Below are 26,403 nucleotides of genomic sequence, written 5' to 3' on the forward strand. Positions count from 1 at the left end.
TAAATTGAATTTTTTCTTAGCATGTAAGATCATTGAATTTGTAATCGTCAAAGAGTTACGACAAAATAAAGCCATATAAAAGCCAAATTTCGTTTGCCTATTGATTTGGCATATACATAGATGTAGAAAACGCTCTACATTTCTCCAACTATTATTAATTTAAAAAGAGATTTTAAGTGTGTTCAGTGGAAGAAAACATAGTCATATGCATCATAATGCCACCAACAAGACGATCAACTATAGGTCGACGTACGCGTAATTCTACCTATAGATTTAATCAAAGGAGAGCGCAAAGTGTAGAGGAACGCTCACATCAAAACCAAGTACAACAATTACGAAACGCACGTCGTCATAGATCGACAGACCCAAATCCATTAAATCCAGCATCGAGACGAACGACACGACTTTCACGTCGTGCTGTGCAAGAGACGGAATACGCTGCTTTCGCTTACAATAGCGAAAATGATCATAGTGAACACTTCTTACATCAGTACAATGAATTAATTCGACCGAATTAATTAAACCGCTCTCGATCGTATGCCATTTGATGATCACAGAATCGTTATAAGGGCTGACAGAATGCCCTTTGGAGAGCATGCGAGACGATTTAATGCACCAACAATTGATGAAGTGGCAATTGTGATTGTTGGAGACCAGTTTCAATCTCGCGATATTGTGCTACATCCAAGAAATGAAGAATTACGGCGTGTTTCAGAGCTTCACCGCAGCTATGATGCATTACAATATCCATTATTGCACTGGAAAGATGACGACGGCTATCATATCAATATACGAATGATAGATCCACGAACCGGTAAAATTAAATGAATTCAATTTAATATGTATTGTATTTATTTCAAAACAAGAAGACATCACTTTAATTTTCTGATAATGTATTCATCATAGGTCGTGACGTACAAAAAACATTTAGTGCGATGAATTATTATTCGTATAGATTCATGATTCGCCCACAAGAAGACAACTTTATTATGCGATGTGGCAAACTTTTCCGCCAATACGTTGTTGACATGTATGCGAAAATTGAAGCAGAACGCCTTAATTATCTTCGATTCAATCAAGCCAAATTACGATCGGAAGAATACATACACTTGCGAGATGCAATAGTGAATGATGGCAATGTTAATGATATCGGACGTTTAACAATTTTACCATCGACATATGTTGGCAGTCCGCGCCACATGCACGAATATACGCAAGATGCAATGTCATACGTTCGCAAATATGGTCGTCCCGACCCATTCATAACATTCGCATGCAATCCACAGTGGTCTAACATAAAAAACAATTTATTTGATGGTCAGAATCCAACAGATCAACACGATATAACAGCACGTGTATTTCGGCAAAAAGTAAGAGCACTGATGGATTTGATTATCAAATTGTGAACTTTTGGGGAGGTGCGTTGCTGGATGTATTCGATTGAATGGTAAAAGAGAGGGCTGCCGCACGTGCATATCTTGGTATGGCTGGTTCGTAAAATAACACCCGATCAAATTGATATCATTATATCAGCTGAAATTCCAGATGAAACATGTGATCCAGAATTATTTGAAGTTGTCACGAAAAATATGATCCATGGCCCTTGGGGTCAGATAAATATGAATTCGCCATGCATGATCGTTGGAAAATGTTCAAAACGGTATCCAAGTGCATTAACTTCGGATCGTATTACAGGTGCCGACGGATACCCGTGGTACCGACATCGGTCACTGGAGGATAATGGCCATACAACAACAATTAAATACGCAATCAAGATGTTGCAGTTGATAATCGTTGGATTGCGCCTTATTCTCCACTATTGTCAAAAGTATTTCAGGCTCACATAAATGTTGAGTACAGTAATTCTGTGAAATCGATTAAATACATTTGCAAATATGTGAATAAAGGCAGTGATATGGCTGTTTTTGGAGTAGCTGGTGACAATAGCATTGATGAAATCGCACAATATCAAATGGGGCGCTACATTTGCACTAATGAAGCTCTTTGGAGAACTTATTCATTTCCAATTCATGAGCGATATCCTGCTGTGGTTCATTTGGCTGTTCATCTTGAAAAATGTACAGCAGAGAGCAGCACAACCACCAGGAACAACTTTAACTGCATTCTTTCAATTGTGCGAAAGCGATAACTTTGCCAGAACGTTACTGTATTCAGATGTAACGCATTATTTCACTTGGACTGCAAAGAAATGGCAACGACGTAAACAAGGAACACCTCTTGATGGCCATCCGGGTGTTTTTTTTTTTTGCAGATACAATGGGAAGATTGTACACAGTTCATCCAAACAATGCAGAATGTTATTATTTGCGATTGTTGTTAGTAAATGTTGTTGGGCCACGTTTATTTCAACATGACGTATCGTGAGGCATGCGAGCAATTAGGTTAGCTTGAAAATAATGCGCATTGGGATTTTACGCTTCACGATGCATCGATTGCTTCTTCTCCACATCAAATACGTATCTTATATGCCATAATCGTGTCAACATATTTTCCATCAAATCCTCTTAAATTGTAGAATAAATACAAAGATTTTATGGCAGAAGAATATTTGATTCGAATGCGTCATCACACAAGAAACACTGATTTGCTGATTTCATTGGAAATGTATAATGAGGCATTGATGGCGATTGAAGATATGTGCCTTACGATTGCAAATAAAGGATTAGGGCAATTAGGTTTGTCACCACCCAATCGTCCAATTCATAATTTATTTGATCGGGAATTGCAACGTGAACAACAGTATGATCCCAATGAATTGCAAACATTTGTGAATTTGAATGTTCCTAAATTAAAATCAAAATATTGCCTGTGGTTCCACGATCAACACCGGCGGATGAGATCAACGCATGTTTAAAGTCTTCTCTTCTGTGGCGACATGTGCAAAAATTGACATTGAACAGAAATATGCGCGTTCAATTCCACAACGACCAATCTGCAGATCGGTTCTCGAAGCAATTGTTAGATATTGGCAATGGAAAAGTTCGAGTCGATAATACAAATGGATTGATTACATTGCCTAACAATTTCTGTACCATTCTCCAATCAACAGAAGAGTTGATTGAAAGTGTGTTTCCAAATATTGTTCAAAATTACAGGAATCACAATTGGTTGAGAGAACGCGCAATACTGGCACCAAAAAAATTACACGTCAATGTAATCAATTATCAGATTCAAGAAAAATTGCCAGGTGCAGTGATATCATATAAATCTCTTGATAGCGCAATGAATGCAGATGATGCAGTGAATTATCCAATTGAATTTTTGAATTCATTGGAACCACCTGGTATGCCACCTCATTATTTGAATTTAAAGGTTGGCTCATCAATTATTTTACAGCGGAATTTAAATGCACCAAAACTGTGCAAAGGCACAAGATTAGTAGTAAAAAAATTGATGCCGAATTTAATTGAAGCGACAATATTGACCGGAACAGCGAAAAATGAAATTGTACTCATACCACGTATTCCACTGATTCCAACAGACATGCCATTTGAATTCAAGCGTTTGCAATTTCCAGTGCGTCTATCATTTGTCATGTCCATCAATAAGGCACAAGGACAAACGCTTCAAATATGCAGACTAAATTTGGAGGAGCCGTGCTTTTCACATGGACAGCTATACGTGGCCTGCTCAAGAGTTGGAACTTCAAATTGTTTGTTTGTGCTCGCTTCCAATGGGCAAACTAAAAATATTGTATATCCAAATGTTTTGGATTGACATTAATAATTTTGAAATACAATGCATTCATTTCATAAAAAAAATTTATAATCTTTCATTTCTTTTCTTGGTTGGTTGCTACGAAGTGCAACGGGGTCCGCTAGTTATGTATAAATACCAAAAATTAATCGAAGAATAAAGATGTTCCATGCGCGAACTTCGGTGGAAAGCAGCGGAGCTTCACAAAATTCTAGTAAGCAACTTCCACCACACCAAAAACTTTAACACAATTTTTAACATAATCTAACCACACGAAATACACTGATGGTAGTTTTAGAATGTAAAAGTATAAATTCTGAACACATAGCTGAATTAAAAGTGTACAAATAATTGTTAAATAATAAATACAGACAGTGGTAGTTTAATAAATTCTGCTGTGGTAAGTGGTCGATGTGACCTACTAGAGGTTTTGTGAAGCTTCCTTCACACCATTTTTCGTCCCTGCAACGTCTTTATTCTTCGATCAATCTTTGTAAATACTAAGGCAACTTCGTAAAAAAAAAAAACAATTATCGTTGGGACATCATACGGGTAACCAAGTTTTACTTTTTATACTCAGTTGAGCAGAGCTCACAGAGTATATTAACTTTGATTGGATAACGGTTGGTTGTACAGGTATAAAGGAATCGAGATAGATATAGACTTCCATATATCAAAATCATCAGAATCGAACAAAAATTTGATTGAGCCACCATGTCCGTCCGTCTGTCCGTTAACACGATAACTTGAGTAAATTTTGAGGAATCTTGATGAAATTTGGTATGTAGGTTCCTGAACACTCATCTCAGATCGCTATTTAAAATGAACAATATCGGACTATAAGCACGTCTACTTTTTCGATATTGAAAATTTGGAAAAACCGGAAAAGTGCGATAATTCATTACCAAAGACGAATAAAGCGATGAAACTTGGTAGGTGAGTTGAACTTATGACAAAGAATAAAAAATTAGTAAAATTTTGGACAATGGGCGTGGCACCACCCAATTTTAAAAGAAGGTAATTAAAAAGTTTTACATGCTGTAATTTGGCAGTCGTTGAAGATATCATAATGAAATTTGGCAGGAAAGTTACTCCTATTACTATATCTATGCTTAATAAAAATAAGCAAAATCGGAGAAGGACCACGCCCACTTAAAAAAAAAATGTTTTTTAAAGTCAAATTTTAACAAAAAATGTTATATTTTTACAGTATATAAGTAAATTATGTCAACATTCAACTCCAGTAATGATATGGTGAAACAAAATGCAAAAATAAAAGAAAATTTCAAAATGGGCGTGGCTCCGCCCTTTTTCATTTAATTTGTCTAGGATACTTTTAATGCCATAAGTCGAACAATCATTTACCAATCCTTGTGAAATTTGATAGGGGCTTAGATTCTAGGACGATAACTTATTTCTGTGAAAAAAGGCGAAATCAGTTGAAGCCACGCCCAGTTTTTTTACACAGTAGACCGTCTGTCCTTCCGCTCGGCCGTTAACACGATAACTTGAGCAAAAATCGATATATCCTTACGAAACTCAGTTCACGTACTTATCTGAGCTCACTTTGTATTGGTATAAAAAATGGCCGAAATCGGACTATGACCACGCCCACTTTTTCGATATCGAAAATTACGCAAAACGAAAAAATGCCATAATTCTATACCAAATACGAAAAAGGGGATGAAACATGGTATTTGGATTAGTTTAATGACGCAAAATATGACTTTAGAAAAAACTTTGTAAAATGGTTGTGACACCTACCATATTAAGTAGAATGAAATGAAAAAGTTCTGCAGGGCGAAATAAAAAACCCTTGAAATCTTGGCAGGAATACTGTTCGTGGTATTATATATATAAATAAATTAGCGGTATCCAACAACTGATGTTCTGGGTCACCCTGGTCCACATTTTGGTCGATATCTGGAAAACGCCTTCACATATACAACTACCACCACTTTCTTTTAAAAGCCTCATTAATACCTTTAATTTGATACCCATATCGTACAAACACATTCTAGAGTCACCCCTGGTCCACCTTTATGGCAATATCTCGAAAATGCGTCCACCTATAGAACTAATACCCACGCCCTTTCAAAATACTCATTAACACCTTTCATTTGATACCCATATCGTACAAACAAATTCTAGGGTCACCCTTGGTCCACCTTTATGGCGATATCCCTACACGGTGTCCACCTATGGAAATAAGGATCACTCCCTTTCAAAATACTCATTAACACCTTTCATTTAATACCCATATCGTACAAACAAATTCTAGAATCAAACCTGATCCACCTTTATGGCGATATCCCTAAATGGCGTCCACCTATAGAACTATGGCCCACTCCCTCTTAAAATTCTCTTTAATACCTTTCATTTGATTCACATGTCATACAAACACATTCCAGGGTTACCCTCGGTTCATTTTCCTACATGGTTATTTTCCCTTATGTTGCCACCATAGCTCTCAACTGAGTATGTAATGTTCGGTTACACCCGAACTTAACCTTCCTTACTTGTTTATTATTATTACAATACAATTACAATTACAATTGCCTAATGGAGTCAAAAATCTAGACGGTGTTGTGGGCGCTATTTATACATTAGTGGATTGCGTGAATAAAAAATAAGTAGAAACTTCTAGATTTCAGGAAATGGGCACAAAGAAAATATTTGACTGTTTTCAAAATAAAATTTGCGTGTGATTCGTTTATATTTGAACAGCTTAATTGTGCTATTGAATTGAGAAACGCTTTGTGATATAATGTTTGCATTTTTATTGAATAAATACAGAAAATTGAAAAAGGTACACTAATTAGTTTTATCTGTTTGTATTTTAGTGAATAAACACTAATTAGTTTTATCTGTTTCCAAACTGCTAACTTGTATATTTTATACCGTCACAAAGCCAGAGTTGGGAGCAGTGCACCAAGTTTTGAGCAGTAACATTTCTCGAAGTTAAGTAAATAAATAAATAAATATAAGGCGCGATAACCTCCGAAGAGATTTTGCACCGAACTTCTCTTCCAATTTACGTCGTGCTCCTTTTTTTAATTTTTTCTACAAATTGGCGGGACGGGACCTACTTGTTTTATGCCGACTCCAAACGGCATCTGCGAGGCAGATGAGTTTTCACTGAGAGCTTTTCATGGCAGAAATACACTCGGAGTGCTTGTCAAACACTGCCGAGGTTCGACCCCGCTCAGAAAAATTGTCTTCTAATTGAAAAACCTGGCTTGAGACTTAAGCTAGAAGACACTCACTTTTCTCGGAACCGGACGCAGCTATAAATGTTTTGTTAGGGTAATAAATTGCCAATAAAAGAGGTATAAATTATTTAATATATAATACTGTTGTTTGCTGTAGTGTGTCTGCCACCTTAATACGACCCTAGCAAATGTTATCTCAACTGGAAGACCAAAATAAGTACATATATGCCATCTCAATTGGATGTACAGAAAACATACATGGTGTCGCAGATTGCAGAATAATTGAAAGAACAAGAGACAAGCATAACAATACAACTCGAAGCAGAAGAAGAGCATCTCTCGGCAAAGCTGGAGGCACAAGAAAAAAGGTCTCATCGCAGATGGAGGCGTTTAGTGACCGACAACATAAAATTAAAGCCGAGATGGATGCTTTGAAAGATCGAATCCAGGAGTTACAATTAAACCGCCCAATAACTTCAACGTTCACTCTGGTTCTGTTCCTAAATGGATATAGTACACGGTCCACATTGCGAACCTGTGTATCTTTTTCATATAACAGGGTCGCACCAGCCAACACAGTGATGTCCTTCAAATACAATTTTTTGTAACCAATACTTCCATACTGAAAAATATATGTAGGCAGGTTCGCAATGAAACAGGACTTAGTTTGAGACTTTTTTCGTCACTTGTTAAGTTTAAAGTAAAGCAAGAAAACTTTTGTGGCGCGTTTATTCAAATAAGCAAAAACTTTACCTTCTAGATTTCAAGAATTTGACACAATAGAAATACAAACATCTAAATTTAAGTAAGGCTGGGTGCGAATTCGCCTAAATTTTAGGTACCTAAACGAATATTCCACTGGAACTTTCCAGCACTGCAATAATTTAGGAAAAAGCTGTCAAAAAAAAGTTGATGTGAAATCCTAAATTGTTTATTTCTGTTAAGAAAATAATAACAATACGGGAAATGTGGTATTTTTGATGCGTTTTCACGCTTAAAAAGAACAGAGGTCAATAGGGTCTGTGCTAAGTACCTATCCCAAGATAGCAGTTCAAGAAAATGCAGTGGCTCCGTTTTATGATGATTTTTTTCGGACATAGTGCAGCACGTGCACAATGACCTTTTCCACAATCCCGAATTCAATACTGGATGTTAGTACGCCTCCAATAACTTCTTTGGGCCAATTAGTGCACTTGGTTGCCAAATATGTTCAGGTTGTGGCCCATAATTCAGAAGGATCCAATTTTAGTTAGTTGTAAATTTCTCAGCTATAACTACAGATGTATAATTTTTATAGTTTCTCTCATACTCCATGCGCTTGAGTGTGTGAGCTACACTTTCACAATCACAATTGCATACCTTTAGGGGCATTTCAGATAAGATATCTGCATGTGCTTGTGCGTTGATCTCACCTGCGTGTACCTACATATGTGTAGACATAATGATTGATTCGTTTATGTAGATACATAATGATTGATTTATGGATGTGCATGCAAGGCGCTGCTTAGCATCGACTTAGAGATGGCAGCACCCCTTAGTTTTGCTAATATTCTTAACGCTGCCCCCCATCTAAGTCTGATCGTCCCGATCAGATAAATCTCCCGATCTAAACGCCGCTAGCATCTCCAAATGTACCACTCTTCTACTCCGTGGCTTCCCAGTGGTTTGTATGCGGTAGATGGTGTCACTGATCTTCTTCACAACTTTGTACGGGCCTTCCCGACTGCACCGAATCTTGGATGGAACACCTTTCCGCCGGTGAGGGTTGCATAACAGTACCAAATCTCCCTCCAAGAAACTTTCCGAATTATTGTTCTCATCGTACCTGCGTTTCATCTTACTACTCATTATCCTTGATCGTTCCCTCGCACTCTGTTGTTTGGCCAATGAACTACTTTGTAGAGCTGGCTGTTGACGGATTGGCTTCACATACTCAGTATCGTTCCGACGTTTCCCAACAGAAGTGCGTGCTGGCTTGAAACCACCCTTGCATTCTTTCTGCAAAATTCGTTCAGTCGTTTTAGTGCGTCCATTAGGTTTTGTCAATGCCAGTGTTTCTCTCGCAGGTACTTTTGATTTCGCTTTATTTGGCCCATTCGATCCATCAACCTTTGCTCGATCTACTTTCCTTGACTTTCGTGGTCTCTGTTGAATCTTCTCCACCAGTACCCGATTACTGCTGAACCCTTTCTCCAAACTAAAGTTAAGTGGTATATCCTGGTTCTTATAGCGCATAATCTTTCTTCGCATATCGATCCTGATGTCATGGTCAACCAAGAAGTCCACTCCCAATATGACTTCATCAAAAATTTCCGCCACAATTAATTTGTGTAGAACCATGACCATAACAATTAATACCTCACATATCACTTCTCCCTGGACTTGGTTATACTCGCCTGTGACCGTACGCAACCTTGCTCCAGGTAACGGTTTTACTCTCCTGTTGACTAAATCAGATCGAATCAAGGAATGAGATGCGCCCGTATCTACAGTCAGTACACGCTCCTTGCCATCCACATTCCCTCTGATGGTAAGACTGCTTGATTTCCTTCCAATCTGCGACAAAGATATCACAGGACATTCAATAGCTGGAGCTAGCTCTCGATTTTTACATCTGGCACGCTCTTGCTTATCTCCTCCAGGTTTGCGTTTACGGTCACCCAAGTTGGAACTACCAGGACCAAGATCGCAATGACGTGCAATGTGACCGGGCTTCCCGCATTTGAAGCATTTGATAACACTTTCACTCCGCTTTTGCGATCCTTTCCGCGCCTCCAATATTGCGTCTACCCACTCTGGCCTTTCTACTTCCACACGGCGTGCTTTGAAAACTGGCTTACACAGAACCGACGCTGTTTCCTGAATCAGAGCTAGCGAAACCGTTTCTGCGAATGTTTGCTTGGGTTTACGTATGTGGCTCGCTTTGTTTCGACGTCCCGTATGCCATTTATAAAGATCTGAATCTTTACCCTTTCAGTGTATTCCACGGGTGCGTCCGCATTCGCTAAATGTGCCAGCCTTTCAACATCCGACGCAAACTCTTGCAATGTCTCACCAGGCTTCTGGAAGCGGTTCAGTAACTCCATTTGGTATATCTGTCTCCTATGCACAGTTCCGTATCGTCTCTCTAAAGCACCTATCAATGCTTCATAACTGTTCCGTTCGTACTCTGGAATCGCCTGTAAGATTTCCGCTGCAGGTCCTTTCAATGCCACGAACAGTGCAGCAACTTTATCTTCCACATTCCAGTTGTTCACTGCTGCGGTCTTCTCAAACTGTAGCTTGAAGACCTGGAAAGGAACAGAACCGTCAAAGGATGGAGTTTTTACCTTCGGATTAGACGTTGAAACGACTGGGCGGTCCAATTGTAATTCCTGGATCCTATCTTTCAAAGCATCCATCTCCCTCTATTTTATCCTGTCGACCACTGAAGCCTTCATGAAACTGGGTTAGTTTTTCTTCCATATGCGCTTCCAGTTTCGATGATATATGGACTTCCTGCTCTTCTAGTTGTGTGGAGATCTGAGATGATATCTGTGCTGAAATTTGTGCCGACATTTCGGAAATACGCGTCTCCCGTGCTTCAATCTTAGATGTTATGCGTGTCTCCTGCGATTCCAGATGATATGATATTTGTGACGACGTTTCTGAAATGCGTGCCTCCTGTGCTTCCATCTTGGGTGTTAAACGAGTCTCCTGCGATTCCAGCTGAGAGGCCACTGTCGATGTTTGAGCAGTTATTGCAGCCAATATCATGTTCAAGTCTGTGCTAGTAACAGTCTGCGATGTTTCGTTTTTCTCTTCAATTTTTATTGTTGTCTCGTCGACATCAAGATGAAAGACATTCTCTTCCACGTTAATTTCTTCTGCTTCCATTGCCTCTAGTATTCGTGCCTGAAGTTCGAGTTTAATGCCGGTTGTATTCAATCCACGATTGTCAAACTCCTTCTTCAGTTGCTGGATCTTCAATTCACTGAACTTTGCCTTGTCCTTGTTGTCCTCTGGAATTTGTTCAACAATTCCTCTTCTGACACCAATTGTAATGAATTTACTGCAATTCCTCTTATTTGCAATCTTCTACTAACGTTCGTATCGCTAAACTGTTGAATAAATAACTCCAATATTGAATAATGGAAAAATGGCCCTTATTAAAGTACTTCACAATAACACTTATATTTTGCAACTAGCTTAAAACCAAACTGACTGATAGCTTAAATGAAACTGATTCTCGCCTCTACTGTTGTTGCCTTTTTATACTGTCTGATTTCCTCGTTGCATATTTCTAGGCTTTTCTAATTCCAGAACTTATTAGTTAGTTATAAATTTCTCAGCTACAACTACAGATGTATAATTTTTATAGCTTCTCTCATACCCCATGCGCTTGTATGTGCGAGCGACACTTCCACAATCATAATTGCATACCTTTAGGAGCATTTCAGATAAGATATCTGCATGTGCTTGTGCGTTGATCTCAGCTGCGTGTACCTACATATGTGTAGACATAATGATTGATTCGTTTATGTAGATACATAATGATTGATTTATGGATGTGCACGCAAGGCGCTGCTTAGCATCGGCTTAGAGATGGCAGCACCCCCTAGTTTTGCTAATATTTGTAACAATATTCTATATTCCATAAGTACGGGACAACTACCCAGAAAGTGTAAAACGTTTTCTTCGTTTCCTGAGTTGCAAATTGGGCAGCGATTATCTGGATGCTCAAGATGAGGTTCATAATTTAGTTTCAATAGTTCTCCTCTTACGCGAAACAAATTGTTGATCGCATATATGCTAAATTCATCTCTAAAATAATTAAGCTCACAAAGATTATGTTCGAGGGCGGGGTTAGTTCGTCTTACTTCGCTAGCCTGAGCTTTTAACAGAAAATGTTCCCTTTTCACTGCATCTATTTTAGCTAATATATTGCGGTGCCAATGTATCCACAAAGTGTTATCATTATAAGCTTTTATTTAGTTTCACTTTTGTTGTCTGTAATGGAATCTTGCAAGTTAAATTCGATACACTTTCCGGAGTCCGATTGAGCTGAAATTTTGCACACATGTATAACTCCGATGACAATGCAATATTGCTTTGTTAGAATTCGATAAATTAATCGATAACACAGTTATCGGTAAAGATTTGTATTTACTTTGGCATAACAGCCTAAGTCCCGTACAAACCCGCCGGTACCTATCCGTGGATTGTGATATTTGGATGTGGTGAATCACGCGTGTCACGCGTGGTGAATCTCAACGCTTGCGAAAAGCGGAGACACAACCCTCTGTTGTATTTCTGTGTATAACCAACATAGCTGAATTTTTAAGGCTGTTTAACTCTGTAATCTTTTCTGTAATTCATTTTGCTTTTGGAAAAATTACCTATTTGAAAAAAACTGGCTGAAAAATATTGGCATAACAGCTTAAGTTAAATCAAGAATGGAAAATCTTGGAAAATTTGAGCAGATGTGGCAATTTCGCGCGTCCGTTGAACGAAGTATTACACAATCTGCTGATCATCGCTAGGAAATTAGCGACATTCCATCAACTAAGCAGCACTTTAGCAATACTACTGTTATTATTTGGCCGCTCAAACACACACATATTAATTGTGCATTAAATATAAAATATACAAATACACCATAATAATTTACACGGCCAAAGCCATAATAATTTATACGGGTCATCAATTCTTTCTCTGATTCAAAATCTGAACTACCAGCGCTACCATCAACAGCTCAGTGTCATCATTGCCAGTAGCGCCAATAACACCAAACTCGTGCCTGACACACAAAAGTCGTTTCACTCAATAGCGCAAGTAAAATGTACTACGCACTCACTACTAAGTAGCGTCAAAAATTCGCTTGGAGTAATTTCGTCAATGAGCTACCATTGAGCTGGCACCGCATTGGCGCTGGCGCCATGCAATTTACATCACTAAAATTGCGCGAATGCCCAGGCTCATGACTTTGTTAATCCAGATGGTGAAAACGAACACTCAAAGGAATGCAACCTTGCAAACAACAACCGTCATTTTCAAAGTGTAAAAATTCTGTGATACAACGAACGCTAACGCGGTTAGGCTCTTATCGGTAAGTGTTGCATACTTTTCTGCGCACTTGATTTTGTTTTACAGATTTTTGGCGATGGAATTTTAGCTAAGCCAAAGTTGGAATATTAGCCGTGTTTTTTTATACACGCGTATAGGTTTACGTTTGCGCGTGAAAAAAAACGCCTATCCTCGCTTACATAAGCTTAGGAGACCCATCTAGCGGCAGTGGTTAAACAACTAGCTACAGCTACAGCGTGTACCGAAAAGCGGAGACACGACCCTCTGTTGTATGCCTGTGTATAAAATATAGCTAAATCAGTTGCGATGAATTGTGGACACACATAGAATACATAGAATTAGTGTAGGGGGTGAAACAAAAACACATATTTCAGTTACATCTGCGTATAATGCGTATTGGAATTTATTAGTACACATTTGATTCAGAGGTGTATTTAAAGTTTGGCGCTTAGCAGTCCATATAAATTATAAGCGTATAGACGTTTACGTGTAAAAAAAAATACTACTATTATTTTAAAACAGATTTAACACACAGAGCAGATATCTGCAATGAGTAGTTGTAAACTGAACGCCACATAGGCCAAGTCACAATAAAATATGATTTTAAGTTAGTTAACACTGTTTGACACAATTTTATGTGTGCTCTCTGTCAAAAGCCGAGTTAGGTCTTTAGCAGGTATTCGAATGGAAGAACTTGACTGTTCAAAGTTGACTTCGAAGAAACCCTGTAATGTTGATGCCTTAAAAGAAATGGATATAATGAGAAACGTTACAAATAACTAAGTAAAGTTTACGTAACTAATTTAAACAATATTTTATTACCCTACTAAAAATTAAAAAAAAAAAAATTCATGTTTAAATTTAATTTAAGAAAAAGGCTTTTCTAAGAACAAGCTTATATATATTACTTGTTAGTAAAACGAACTAAAAAGTAAAAAATAAAATTAAAGAAAAAAAAAATTTTTTAAAATAAGCTTTTATTATTTTGGTTAATAAAATTAACTAAAAAGTAAACAATAAATTGACTCTAAAGAAATATAACACTTTATAAGTTCATTGTAAGCTTAAACGATAATTAGGCTTTTTCGTCTGCGACAAAAAAATTCTATATCGTATATAATTATATATTTTTAACATTAAATCTTTACACCTAAATTATTAAAGCTTACAGTTTATATCACAGTCCTAATTGTTATAATAAAAGCGTGTTACATTGCGATAGCAAGAAAATGAGATCCTAAATTTTCTTAATTATACCATCAAAATTTAACACGTTTTTTATTAGAACAATTTGGACTGTGATATAAACTGTAAGCTTTAATAATTTAGGTGTAAAGTTTTAATGTTAAAAATATATAATTATGTACAATATAGAATTCTTTTGTCGCAGACGAAAAAGCCTAATTATCGTTAAAGCTTACAATGAACTTATAAAGTGTTATATTTCTTTAGAGTCAATTTATTGTTTACTTTTTAGTTAATTTTATTAACCAAAATAATAAAAGCTTATTTTTAAAAAAGTTTTTTTTTTCTTTAATTTTTTTATTAGAATTGGTTCACCGTACTCATTGGCAAGCGCATCCCACTTTTGGAAATATTAAGACCTAGTTTCTAGCAAGTGCATTGCGATTAGCTTTGGAAGACAGTTATTACCCATTTCCATAACCCTGCAAATATAATTGCAATGTGTTTTCAAGAAGTCAATATACTGTTACGAATATTATCAACCCTAAGGTGTATTGCCATCTGTAACCCGATGCTAAGCAGTGATTGTACGCACATCAATAATTCAATCATTATGTCTACACATATGTACGTATACGCAGCTAAGAAGCAACGCACAACCACATGCATATATCTGAGATACTCCCGAAAGTATGCAATGAGAGAAGCTATAAAATCGTGCATCTGTAGTTACAGCTGAGAAATTTGATAGCTGATGGCCAACTACTAGATTCTAGAAATGGGAGCGCCTAGAAGATGCGAACGAGGAAATCAGAGAGTATAAAAGGCAACAACGGTAGAGGCGCAATAACCCAGGAAACACGCATAACCCAGGAAACACGCATAACAGAAATGTCATCACAAATATCCACAAAGACACGCATAACATCCCGCTCCCGCTGCACCGATCCCTCCTTCATTTGCGTCTGTCGCTTCGTCACCGTCCGCTACCACCAGTGAGCGTGCTCGTGATAAATCTGCTACTGATAATACCAATACCAATGCTTTTGAAAATAATTCTGCTGCCGCTAACACCAATAATGCACGTAAAGTTGTTGTTGGTACTAGAACAAGTTGTGAGCTTGATGTCGCTGCTCGTCTGGAATGGTTTCATGTAGGATCGTTCAAACCGTCCGTAGAAACTACTGACATCGCTACGTATATAGCAAAACATACTTGCATCAAAGAAAACTCTATATCATGCTATAAATTAATAAAAAAAGATGTAGCGGTAGAGACAGTAAGTAAAGTAAACTTCAAAATTGGAGTTCCGTCCTCAGATAGAGCAAAAATTATGGACTCGGGGCTGTGGCCGTCAAATGTCAAAATCTGGCCGTTTGAGGGGGCGGTATTTTGGTGGCTGTAGCATCTTCTCTGGCAAGTCGTGAGGTGCAACTACACGTTAATGATGCCAACATTGAGCAAATTTGTATTTCTGTAAATATAGGAGAAACGTTCCTTGATAGTATAAATGAAATTTTCTTTATTGCTAGTTACATCCCACCAAATAACAATTATGGAATGTACAAGTCACATATTGATAATATCAGCTTTATTATTGATTCTCTATTACCTCACCAAACGCCCTGTATTTTGGGTGACTTTAATCTGGGTTCTATTCAATGGGTGAGAGATCCTGATGACGGCTTTTTAACCCCCTTTACATCTAAAAAGGATGTCGAGGACTTACTTTGTGATACATTGTACTCCTTTAACCTATCTCAAATTAACGACATTGGAAATGATTTAAACAGAGTGTTAGATCTAATTTTTATAAACAATGATATATCCTGTGATATTTATAAGTGTGATATGCCACTCACCTGTGAATCGGTTCATCACAAAGCAATCTCTATCCAGTTCTCTTTCTATAAATACGATAATAACTCCATTGAACCCGAGTACTACTTCAATTTTTATAAGGCGAATTTTACGGCTCTGAATGCGTTTTTCGACTCCATTGATTGGAATTTAATCTTTGAGCAATTAGACTTATCAAATATGTATATAAAGTTCAAGAGCGTAGTAGAAGAAAGCCTTAACTTATACGTCCCAGCCCACAGAAAAAAGAGATCTTTCAATCTCCCATGGTACACAAAAGAACTTTTGAGGTTAAAAAACCAACGAAACAAAGCGCATAAAAAATTTAAGAAAACTGGCTCTGCTGATGACGAAGCAAAATTTGCTGAGTGCAGGAAGAAATTTGAATGCCTATCCAAGTTCCTTCATGATAAATATATTAATTCGCTTGAGACTAACATAAAAGCCAACCCGAAGTCTTTTTGGGTTTTTGTTAACTCAAAACGAAGATATAACGGTATGCCGAAATCAATGGAGTTTGGAGGCAAAGTTGCTTCCTCAACTCAGGAAGCATGTGAGCTCTTTGCCGACTTCTTCGGGTCGGTATTTAACAGGTTCCGGACAGTTAGTACGTCATGTGATACAACTGTCATAGCGGAGTCTGTAAATATTGGTCAGTTCACGGTTACAGAGGAAGAAGTCCTGGAGTCCCTTATGAACCTTGATGTATCTAAGGGGGCTGGATACGATCTTCTGCCACCCTTGTTCTTAAAGAATTGTGCGGTTTCACTCTATCCGCCTCTTACTAAAATCTTTAACAAGTCCCTTGAATGTGGTAATTTCCTTGACGAATGGAAAGTGGCATTCTTATCGCCAATTTATAAGTCTGGCCCTCGAAACAAGGTAGACAACTATCGACCCATTGCCAAGCTATCCATCATCCCAAAGCTGCTGGACAAAATTGTAAATGACCAGCTATTTGCAGTTTTTAAAAACTATATTGTTCCTCAACAGCATGGTTTTTACCCAGGGAGATCCATCAGCACAAATCTCACAATATTTGTTAATTGTGTGGTTAATGCGATTGAGGACGGCGAACAAGTGGACACTCTGTACACTGATTTCGTAAAAGCTTTCGATAGTCTCAATCATAATCTTTTACTTAATAAACTCGAGAAACTCGGAATCCACTCCAACGCCCTAAGTTGGCTTGAGTCGTATCTCCAAAACAGGAAATTAATAGTAAAGATCGGCAGCAATCTCTCCAAGCCTATAATCGTTACATCAGGAGTACCACAAGGTAGTCATCTGGGCCCTTTACTCTTTTCTTTATTTATAAATGATATCTGCCAATGTTTTAAATTTTGTAGTTGCCTGATGTACGCTGATGATCTAAAACTTTATTACAGAGTTAAACACATTAGCGACTGCATAGAGCTACAGCAAGACATCTTGGAATTGATAAAATGGTGTAATAGTAACGGTCTTTTCTTGAACTTCTCCAAGTGTAACATTATCACATTCACTCGGAGAAACGCATGCATAATGAACAGCTATTACTTTAACGATAGCGACTCATTCAATCGTACAACTACTGTTAAGGATTTAGGAGTATACTTAGACTCGAAGCTTAGATTAGGGAGTACATAATCAGTGCTGCCAATTCAAAACTCGGCTTTCTCAAACGTAATTCCAAAGACTTTTTTGATCCGCTAACGCTGAAAAGTCTTTACATTAGCCTTGTAAGATCCACTTTGGAATATGCATGCATCATTTGGGACTCAGACTTTGTAACACATTCCAGCCGGTTAGAAAGAGTTCAAAGGAGATTCACTAAATTCGCGCTTCGACGAATGTTCACTTTTGAATCGATGCCATCTTATGCACTAAGATGTAGAATTTTAAATATTCAGTGCCTTAATACTCGAAGGAAAATTTGTGGTATTTTCTTTATCAAAGACATTTACGACAACAAAATCGATTCTCCGGAACTACTTTTTCTTCTCCCCTTCTATGCACCTGAAAGGTGTCTAAGGGACAAATACATTTTCTACGTCCAAACGCGTAGAACGAATTTTGGAAATAATGAACCTATTCACAGAATGATCTCCTTATGTAACTCTGTTTGCAATCATGCCGATTTTAGCTCATGTAAAGAACATTTTAAAGCTGATGTTATTGATTACTTTCTTTTCAATTAATATGTTTCAGTATTCGTATTACTATATAAATGTTTTTACATGTAGTTTTATTTAAGCAGTACCGAATTTTTTTTACAAAAATTTTTTGTTATAATGTCGTTGTATTTATAAATTGTTACCATATATTTTTCTATCTCGATAATTTTTGTTTAAGTTGTTACATATCTGTGAGGACTATGTCCGGTAGATAATAGTAATAATAATAATAATAATAATAACATCCTAGATGGAAGAACAAGAGGAGCGCTTATCATTGCAGGTAGCACAAATGTCTTCGCAGTTAGAAGCACAGGAAGCAAGGGTAACATCAAAGATGGAAGCGCAGGATGCAAAAATCGCTCAATTTCAGGCAGAAGTCGATGATTTGAAGGGTCGTATGCAGCAGTTACAACTAAATCGCCCAGCTGTTTCAGCGAGTAATCCAAAGGGAAAAACACCATCCTTTGACGGTTCTGTTCCTTTCAAGGTGTTTAAGATTCAGTTTGATAATACCGCAGCAGTGAACAACTGGAATGCTGAAGATAAAGTTGCTGCACTATTCGTGGCATTGAAAGGACCTGCTGCTGAAATCCTACAGACTATTCCTGAGGGAGAGCGGAACAATTACGAAACATTGATGAGCGCTCTAGAGAGGCGATACGGAAGCGAACACCAAACAGAGTTGCAAAACCGCTACCAAAAATCTAATGAGACTTTGCGTCAGATGTCGAAAGGCTTGCACATTTGGCGAATGCCGACACACCCGTGGAATACACCGAAAGGGTAAAAATTCAGAGCTTTATAAATGGCATACGGGACGTCGAAACGAAGCGAGCCACATACGCAAACCCACAGCCAGAAGCGGTATCACATGCATTGACTCAGGAAACTGCCTCACTATTAAGTAAACCAGCATACAAAGCTCATCGTGTGGAAATGGAAAGACCAGATTGGGTAGACACAATATTGGAGGCGCTGAAAGGAACGCGAAAGCGGAGCGAGAGAGTTATCATATGCTTCAAATGCGGGAAGCCCGGTCACATTGCACGTCATTGTGATCTTGCTCCTAGTGGCAACATGAGTGGTCTTAATAACAAAGATGGAAGAGATGAGCAAGAGCGAGTAAGATGTAGAGATCGAGAGCTAGCTCCAGCTATTGAATGTCCTGTGATATCTGTGTCGCAAATTGGTAGAAAATTGAGCAGTCCTGCCGTCAAAGGAAAGCTGGATGGCGAGGAGCGTGTACTGACTGTATATACGGGCGCATCTCCTTAATCCGATCTGATTTGGTCAATAGGAGAGTAAAGCCATTACCTGGAGCAAGATTACGTACGGTCACAGGCGAGTATAACAAAGTCCAAGGAGAAGTGGTATGTGAGGTATTAATTGGAAAGGTCATGGTTCTACACAAATTCATTTTGGCGGAGATTGTTGATGATGTCATATTGGAAGTGGACTTCTTAGTTAACCATGACATCAGGATCGATATACGGAGAAAGATTATGCCCTATAAGAATCAGGATATACCACTTAACTTTAGTTTGGAGAAAGGGTTCAGCAGTAATAGGGTACTGGTGAAGAAGGCTCGACAAAGACCACGAAAGTCAAAGGCAAAGGTTGATGGATCGAATGGGCCAAATAAAGCGAAATCAAAAGTACCTGCGATAGAAACACTGGCATTGACAAACCCTAATGGACGCACAAAAACGAAGGAACGAATTTCCCAGAAAGAATGCGAGGGTAGTTTCAAGCCGGGGCGCACTGCTGTTGTGAAACGTAGGAACGATACTGATTATGCGAAGCCAATCCGTTAAGTGCAAGCTCTACGAAGTAGTTCATTGGCCAAACAACAGAGTGTGAGGGAACGGCCCAGGGTAATGAGTAGTAAGATGAAACACAGGTACGACAAGAACAATAACTCGGATGGTTTCCAGGAGGGAGATTTGGTACTGTTATACAACCCTCACCGGCGGAAATGTGTTCCATCCAAATTTCGGTGCAGTTAGGAAGGCACGTACAAAGTTGTGAAGAAGATCAGTGATGGCCAACTAGTAGATTCTGGAAATGGAAACGCCTAGAAGATGCGAGCGAGGAAATCAGAGAGTATAAAAGACAACAACGGTAGAGGCGCAATAATCAGTTTTGATCAAGACGCTATCTGGCGAGCAATAGCAGTATTATTTATTGTGAAGTACTTTAATAAAGGCCATGTTTCCGTTATTCTATATTGGAGTTATTTATTCAACAATTTAGTGATTCGAACTTAGCAGAAGGTTGCAAATAAGAGGATTTGCAGTAAATTCGTTACAATACAATTCAGGGATCCGGTTTCGAGATGAATCATATAATTCGGGGTGTTACGCGGTAATCTGAACAGCCTTTTTATAAAGTACCTCAGCAACTTTTCTACTTCTTCGTAATATTCAATTGCCCACACTTCTGATGCATAGCCCAATACTGTTCGTACAGCTGCTTCAAATAGTTTGTACTTATGACTATGAGGAATGTATTTTTAGACAAAAAGATCTCCAGGTGCTGTTTATAGCGCAGTTTGCTGATTTAAGCTTACTTGACAAAAGTTTATTGTACGATGCATTGTACGTTACAAATACACCTAGATACTTGTATTCCTTAACCTTCTCCAGCTCTTGTACACATAAATGCCACTTTTCATCGCTACAGTATCTACCTTTTGAGCCCCTGAATATGAGTACTTTTGTCTTATTCGTATTTATTGTAAGCCCTCAGTCACTACAGTGCTCCTCTAGTTTGTTGATCATATTCTGTAATTGTTTTTGGGTTTCTGCTAAGATAACTACATCATCGGCATACATAAGTATCTTCATATGGATGCCCCCAAACGTAATACCCTTTGGAAAGTGATTCACAAAATCGTCCAGGAAAAGAGCAAACAGAAATGTGCTAAGTAGGCATCCTTGTTTAACACCCGTTTCTGTTGGAAACCATTCTGAGGAAGTGCTACCATCCCACACCCTTGCAACGTTAGTTTTTTAGAGACCGCTTATTATTTCTAGCATTTTCGATGAAAGACCAAAATTACTTAATTTGAAGAAAAGAGAATTTCGTATTATAGAGTCAAAAGCGGCCTTAAAGTCCACGAACAAAGCATACAGTTTTCCCTTCTATGAAATGTAATACTGAGATATGCTAGATAAACTAAAAATATGGTCGATTGTAGAGTATCCCTTTCTAAATCCCTCCTGGAACTCACTTAAAAGCGAATTCCTCTCTACTCACGCCGCTAACCTTTAATACAAAATGGAGGTAAATATTTTTGCAATGGCATTCTGAAAGGGAATTCCTCTGTAATTATTTTGGTCATTTATGTCTCCTTTTTTAAAAAGTGGGAATATAATAGCCTTCTGAAACAGCGAAGAGACCGTACCAGAGTTGTAAGCAGTTCTATAAAGTTAGGAGGGGCATGTTTAAAAAATTCCGCGTGAATGCCGTCAGGCCCTGGTGCTTTATTATCTTTAGTTCTTTTAAGTGCGGTCTTCACTTCAACCGCCGTAATTTCGCAATCCAATTCCCGTATAGTCACGAAGGGCAGTACAAAACTTAGGGTAGATACACTACTGTTTTGGTTTAGCAGAGAGGAAAAATGCGCTCCCAAACGTTTCGCGTCTAACTCTGCACTCTTCGCGAACCCCGAACCATTTAGCTTCCTCACAAACCCCCAGTACTGTTTACTGTCTTTAATATCGCCAAGTTTCATGGCCATATTTTTAAAATATACGTGTTTTTTATGCGTGCAAATTTCTTTAAATTCTTTGTTAAGATTTTGATAATCTCTCAAACTTTCTTGCGTACCAAGTCTTTTAGCTTTACGTAAGGCTGAAAAGGATGTAGTTCTGGCTTCTATGTACCCAAAGTCAAACCAGGGGTGCACGTTCTTTGTACACACTTTTTTGTTTTTAATGAATAAACACTAATTAGTTTTATCTGTTTCCAAACTGCTAATTTGTCTATTTTATACCGTCACAAAGCCAGAGTTGGGAGCAGTGCACCAAGTTTTGAGCAGTAACATTTCTCGAAGTTAAGTGGGCTGACATAATCAAGATCCTGTGTTAAGTGTTAATGAGACGTAAATTGATTGTGGACTTAAACGTTCGTTCATCCTTCCCATATTCGTAAAATCGTAAAAGTGCAAACAGAAGTCCTACGAAACGGACGTGTTATTCTTCGCTCCGTGGTTGTGTGTGTTTTTTTTTTTTTCTTGCTATTCTTACAAGTTTAATAGTTTGTGACTGTTACTATATTAAAAAAGTGATTCTTCTTTTGCCAAATTATTAATGTAATGCCGAATGAGGGGGGCGAAGGGTTGAGATAGGCGAACCGAATGTGCTGTGTGCTAAGTGCAATGACCTCTGTCATCTGAAGTGTGTCAACATATCAGTGGATGATCTTGATTTTCTCACCGCATCAAATAAATCGTTCTTTTGTAAAATATGTTCGGTTGTGCGTCGCACGTCTATTCGAACTCCGCCACCAATGGCTCTCCCCGCTAACATTGCCGATAATATGGAGTGCAATGATAATCTAAGCGACATCATTAAAGGCATTACCGATCTACGCTGTGAAAATAGTCTGTATGAGAGCAACCCAAATTGAATTTGCTGCGTGAAAACCTAACTCGATTTCCAATTTTTGTTCTGCGTGACATTTAGATTTGACGTTTACACACGTGCTTTACATTGTCGCAACGCATGCTTATTTGTGTTAGTGTGACCAAACATTTTTCAATATAAAGATATTGCATGCGCGAACTTCGGTTGAAAGCAGCGGAGCGTAACAAAATTCTAGTAGGTCACTTTCACGCAATTTTTAATATAATTTAAGCACAGAAATACACTGATTGGAGTTTTAGTGAGTAAAAGTTGAAATTGTGAACACATTATCTGAATAAAAAGTGTACAAATAATTATTAAATAACAAATACAGACAGTGGTAGTTTAACAAATTCTGCTGTGGTAAGTGGTGAATGTGACCTACTAGAATTTTGTGAAGCTTGCCTCACACGATTTTTCGTCTATGGAATGTCTCTATATTATATCGTTTCTGGTGCGACAAAGCCGGTTGTTTGCGTGCGCTAAAAAAACGCAGTGCGGTTTTATTAGGTTGGCATGTCAGATACGAGAACTCTCAAATATCACAAAAGTGTGATTCTTTATCATCCGAAATTCGTTCACTACACTGAACTATTGATGATAAGAACGATTCAATTTCTATGCTGAGTGCTGAACTAAAAGATCTGCACAGTGTTGTTGCTGCCTTTACTAATGAACTCAAATCAACTTTCGCAAATGCTGTGGACAGTAATAAACAAACAACGTCTGCAAAAACAAAGCATCTAGTAATTAAAAACAATGATTATGTCAATGGCAAGTTTTCGGCTGCCAAAGCAAATACTAAGCAATCTAGCGGAACTCTTAAAGCTAACTCGCAAGTTGATCCGGCTGCAAAAATAAAACAGGCAGCCCTTCTTAATGAAGAAATGTCATCAAGTAAAACTAGTTCAATAGATGACACGGCTGCAATAACCATAACACGAACAGATGATATTGGGAATAAAAGCCCGACTATATCATCTATTCAGTGTGCTACTGTGGATTTGTCTACATTTAGTTCATGTAATGATGCCCCAAAATCACTTTTTTCAACAAAAACGAATTCCATTAACGCTCCGAACGCGGACCCGAGCTTGCTGCTGACGTCTGGGAGTGCTGCTGCTGAATCAACTATTATAGCTAGCAACAATTGTGCTACACCTGTTACTGACAAACCTATGTATTCCGATATTGCACATTCTGGCCATCAGGTATCAGTCGCTACAAAATCTAGTGATAATAATAAAAATATTCTTAGCAAATCGCCCAATATTGTGGTAGGTAGTAACTCTAATGCTAACCTTAATTTAGCTGTTCGTCTGAAATGGTTGCATTTGTCGTCGTTTAAACCAACCGTAAACGCAAGTGATATTGTTGACCACGTCTCGAAAAATGCAAATATTTCACCCTCATTAATTCATTGCTTCAAATTGGTTAAGAAAGAGGCTGATCCTAAATTGTTATATAGTAGCTAAATGTGATAATCGCAAAGTTTATAAAAGTATAACCATTTATTATCAAAATATATCGCAATTGAGAACGAAGTCTAAAGAAGTATTTTTAACCACTTCACGGTGTTATTATGATGTCTACGTTATTGTCGAGATTTGGCTCAATGATGACTTTTCAGACTCAGAATTTTTTGATCAAAGGTTGTTCCACACCTATCGTAAGGATAGAGATCCCATCAAAACGGGACGTCTTAGAGGTGGTGGAGTATTAATTGCTGTAAGGCGTCCCCTTCTGTCCTCCCTTATTCCGCTCCTTAATAGTGACTCTCTCTTGCATCAGCTCTGTGTTTGTATTACGGGGTCGTCGGGCAAGTTATTTATTTGCGTCTCTTACATCCCGCCTTGCAGCACAGATTTGCTGTACTGTGCTCATGTCAATAACATATTTGACCTTTACGAAAACAATGTTGATAGTCATTTCTGCGTTTTGGGTGATTTCAATCTAAGTAAGGTTGTATGGTCAAAAATTATTAATGATAATGCCCTAACGCCTATTAATATCCATCATCCTCATGAGATCAATTTCTTAGACACCCTTTTTGGGGCTAATTTAATGCAGATTAACCACTTCGTTAACCAGTTAAATAATATCCTCTACCTTATTTTTGTTGCTGAGAATCTAATTACTCACTTGACCGAATGTACGTTTCCTATTTATAAGTCTGATATGTATCATGTACCATTATCGTTATCTATAGAATTCTTCGACCTGGTGCCGAATAACAACATTAAAAATACTGTCCGCTCCTATAATTTCAAGGATGCAAATTGTGATACTCTTAACTCACTCATATCTGAAATTGATTGGAACTCTATTTTCTTTGCTAAAAACCCTGCTGAATGCTTCGATGCCTTCCTGCTTGTGTTGTCAGACATCTTCAGTACGAATCTCGCTTTACTACCGGTCAAAATTCACAAACTATCCTGGTACACTACTAGGTTAAAAAAACTGAAAAATCAAAGATATAAGTACCATAAATTATATAAAGCGACTTTCGACATTTCTTTTAAAGATCAGTATACCTATTATATGACTCAGTTCAATGTTCTTGATAAGTTCTTATACAGTAAATACATTACCCGATTTGAGGATGAGTTAAAAGCAATTTCTAAATCTTTTTGGAACTACGTTCTGTCTAAGAAAGGTTGTACTAACATCCCAACCTGTGTGAAATTTAACGATACCAGTTCAGAGAGCCTGGCTGTTTCAGTAAACCTTTTTGCTGATTTTTTCAAATCACAAATGTAGATTTAATGTGGATGATATCAACAACAGGTATTCCTTTGATACACCAAAGTGCTTAAACTTTGGGTCCCTGTCTGTATCTGAAATGGACATTATTAAGGGCATCTCCTCCTTACAGTCCTCACTGAAAAATGATATAGATGGTTTGTATTCCATTGCGCCATATAATACAATCATCGATCCATATCAGCATGGCTTTATTGCAGGGCGTTCGACTGTCACAAATCTAGCGGTTTTTCCCCAGTTTTGTGTCTCGGCGTTCAAGGATGGATGTCAAGTTGACACCATATATACAGATTTTTCCAAGGATTTGACACAGTTGCGCATAAATTACTTTTGTGGACACTTGAAAACATGGGCTTTCATTCCAGTTTTCTGTTGTGGCTGAAGTCTTACCTAGAAAATAGGATATATTTTGTTGAAATCGAGAAAACTAAGTCCTACAAATTCTTAGCAACTTCGGGTGTACCACAAGGTAGCATCCTTGGTCCTATTTTATTCATAATTTTTATTAATGATGCTGGCTCTTTTATTTAATAATTTGGGAAAAATTTAAACAACGTGACATCAGGACGGACAAGGCGACAGCTGTTTCGATTATACCTTGTAAATCTCTTCAAAGCCTTTTCTCCCGGGAGTAGGAGACGAACCCGCACTCCTACGATAGTTGAAATGGTTACAACCGCATTCAGCTACGTCATGGCTCTTGCCTAAAATATTCCAATTATTTACTTTATGCAGACGATTTAAAACTCTTCCGTAAGATCACCAGTATTTCTGATGCTTTGCGGCTGCAGAAAGATCTGAATGCTACTAACG

General features: G+C 37.9%; 1 protein-coding gene and 1 pseudogene across 7 annotated transcripts in view; both read left to right on the forward strand.

Annotated features, from left to right (window-relative positions):
• Positions 1–26,403, forward strand: part of M6 (neuronal membrane glycoprotein M6) — a 666,904-nt gene that overhangs the window by 351,988 nt on the left and 288,513 nt on the right. The gene's annotated exons all lie outside the window — the stretch shown is intronic.
• On the forward strand, positions 932–3,691 carry LOC137252594 (uncharacterized; annotated as a pseudogene).

Source organism: Eurosta solidaginis, chromosome 5, assembly GCF_040869045.1.
Source record: "Eurosta solidaginis isolate ZX-2024a chromosome 5, ASM4086904v1, whole genome shotgun sequence".
Classification (NCBI taxonomy): Eukaryota; Metazoa; Arthropoda; class Insecta; order Diptera; family Tephritidae; genus Eurosta; species Eurosta solidaginis.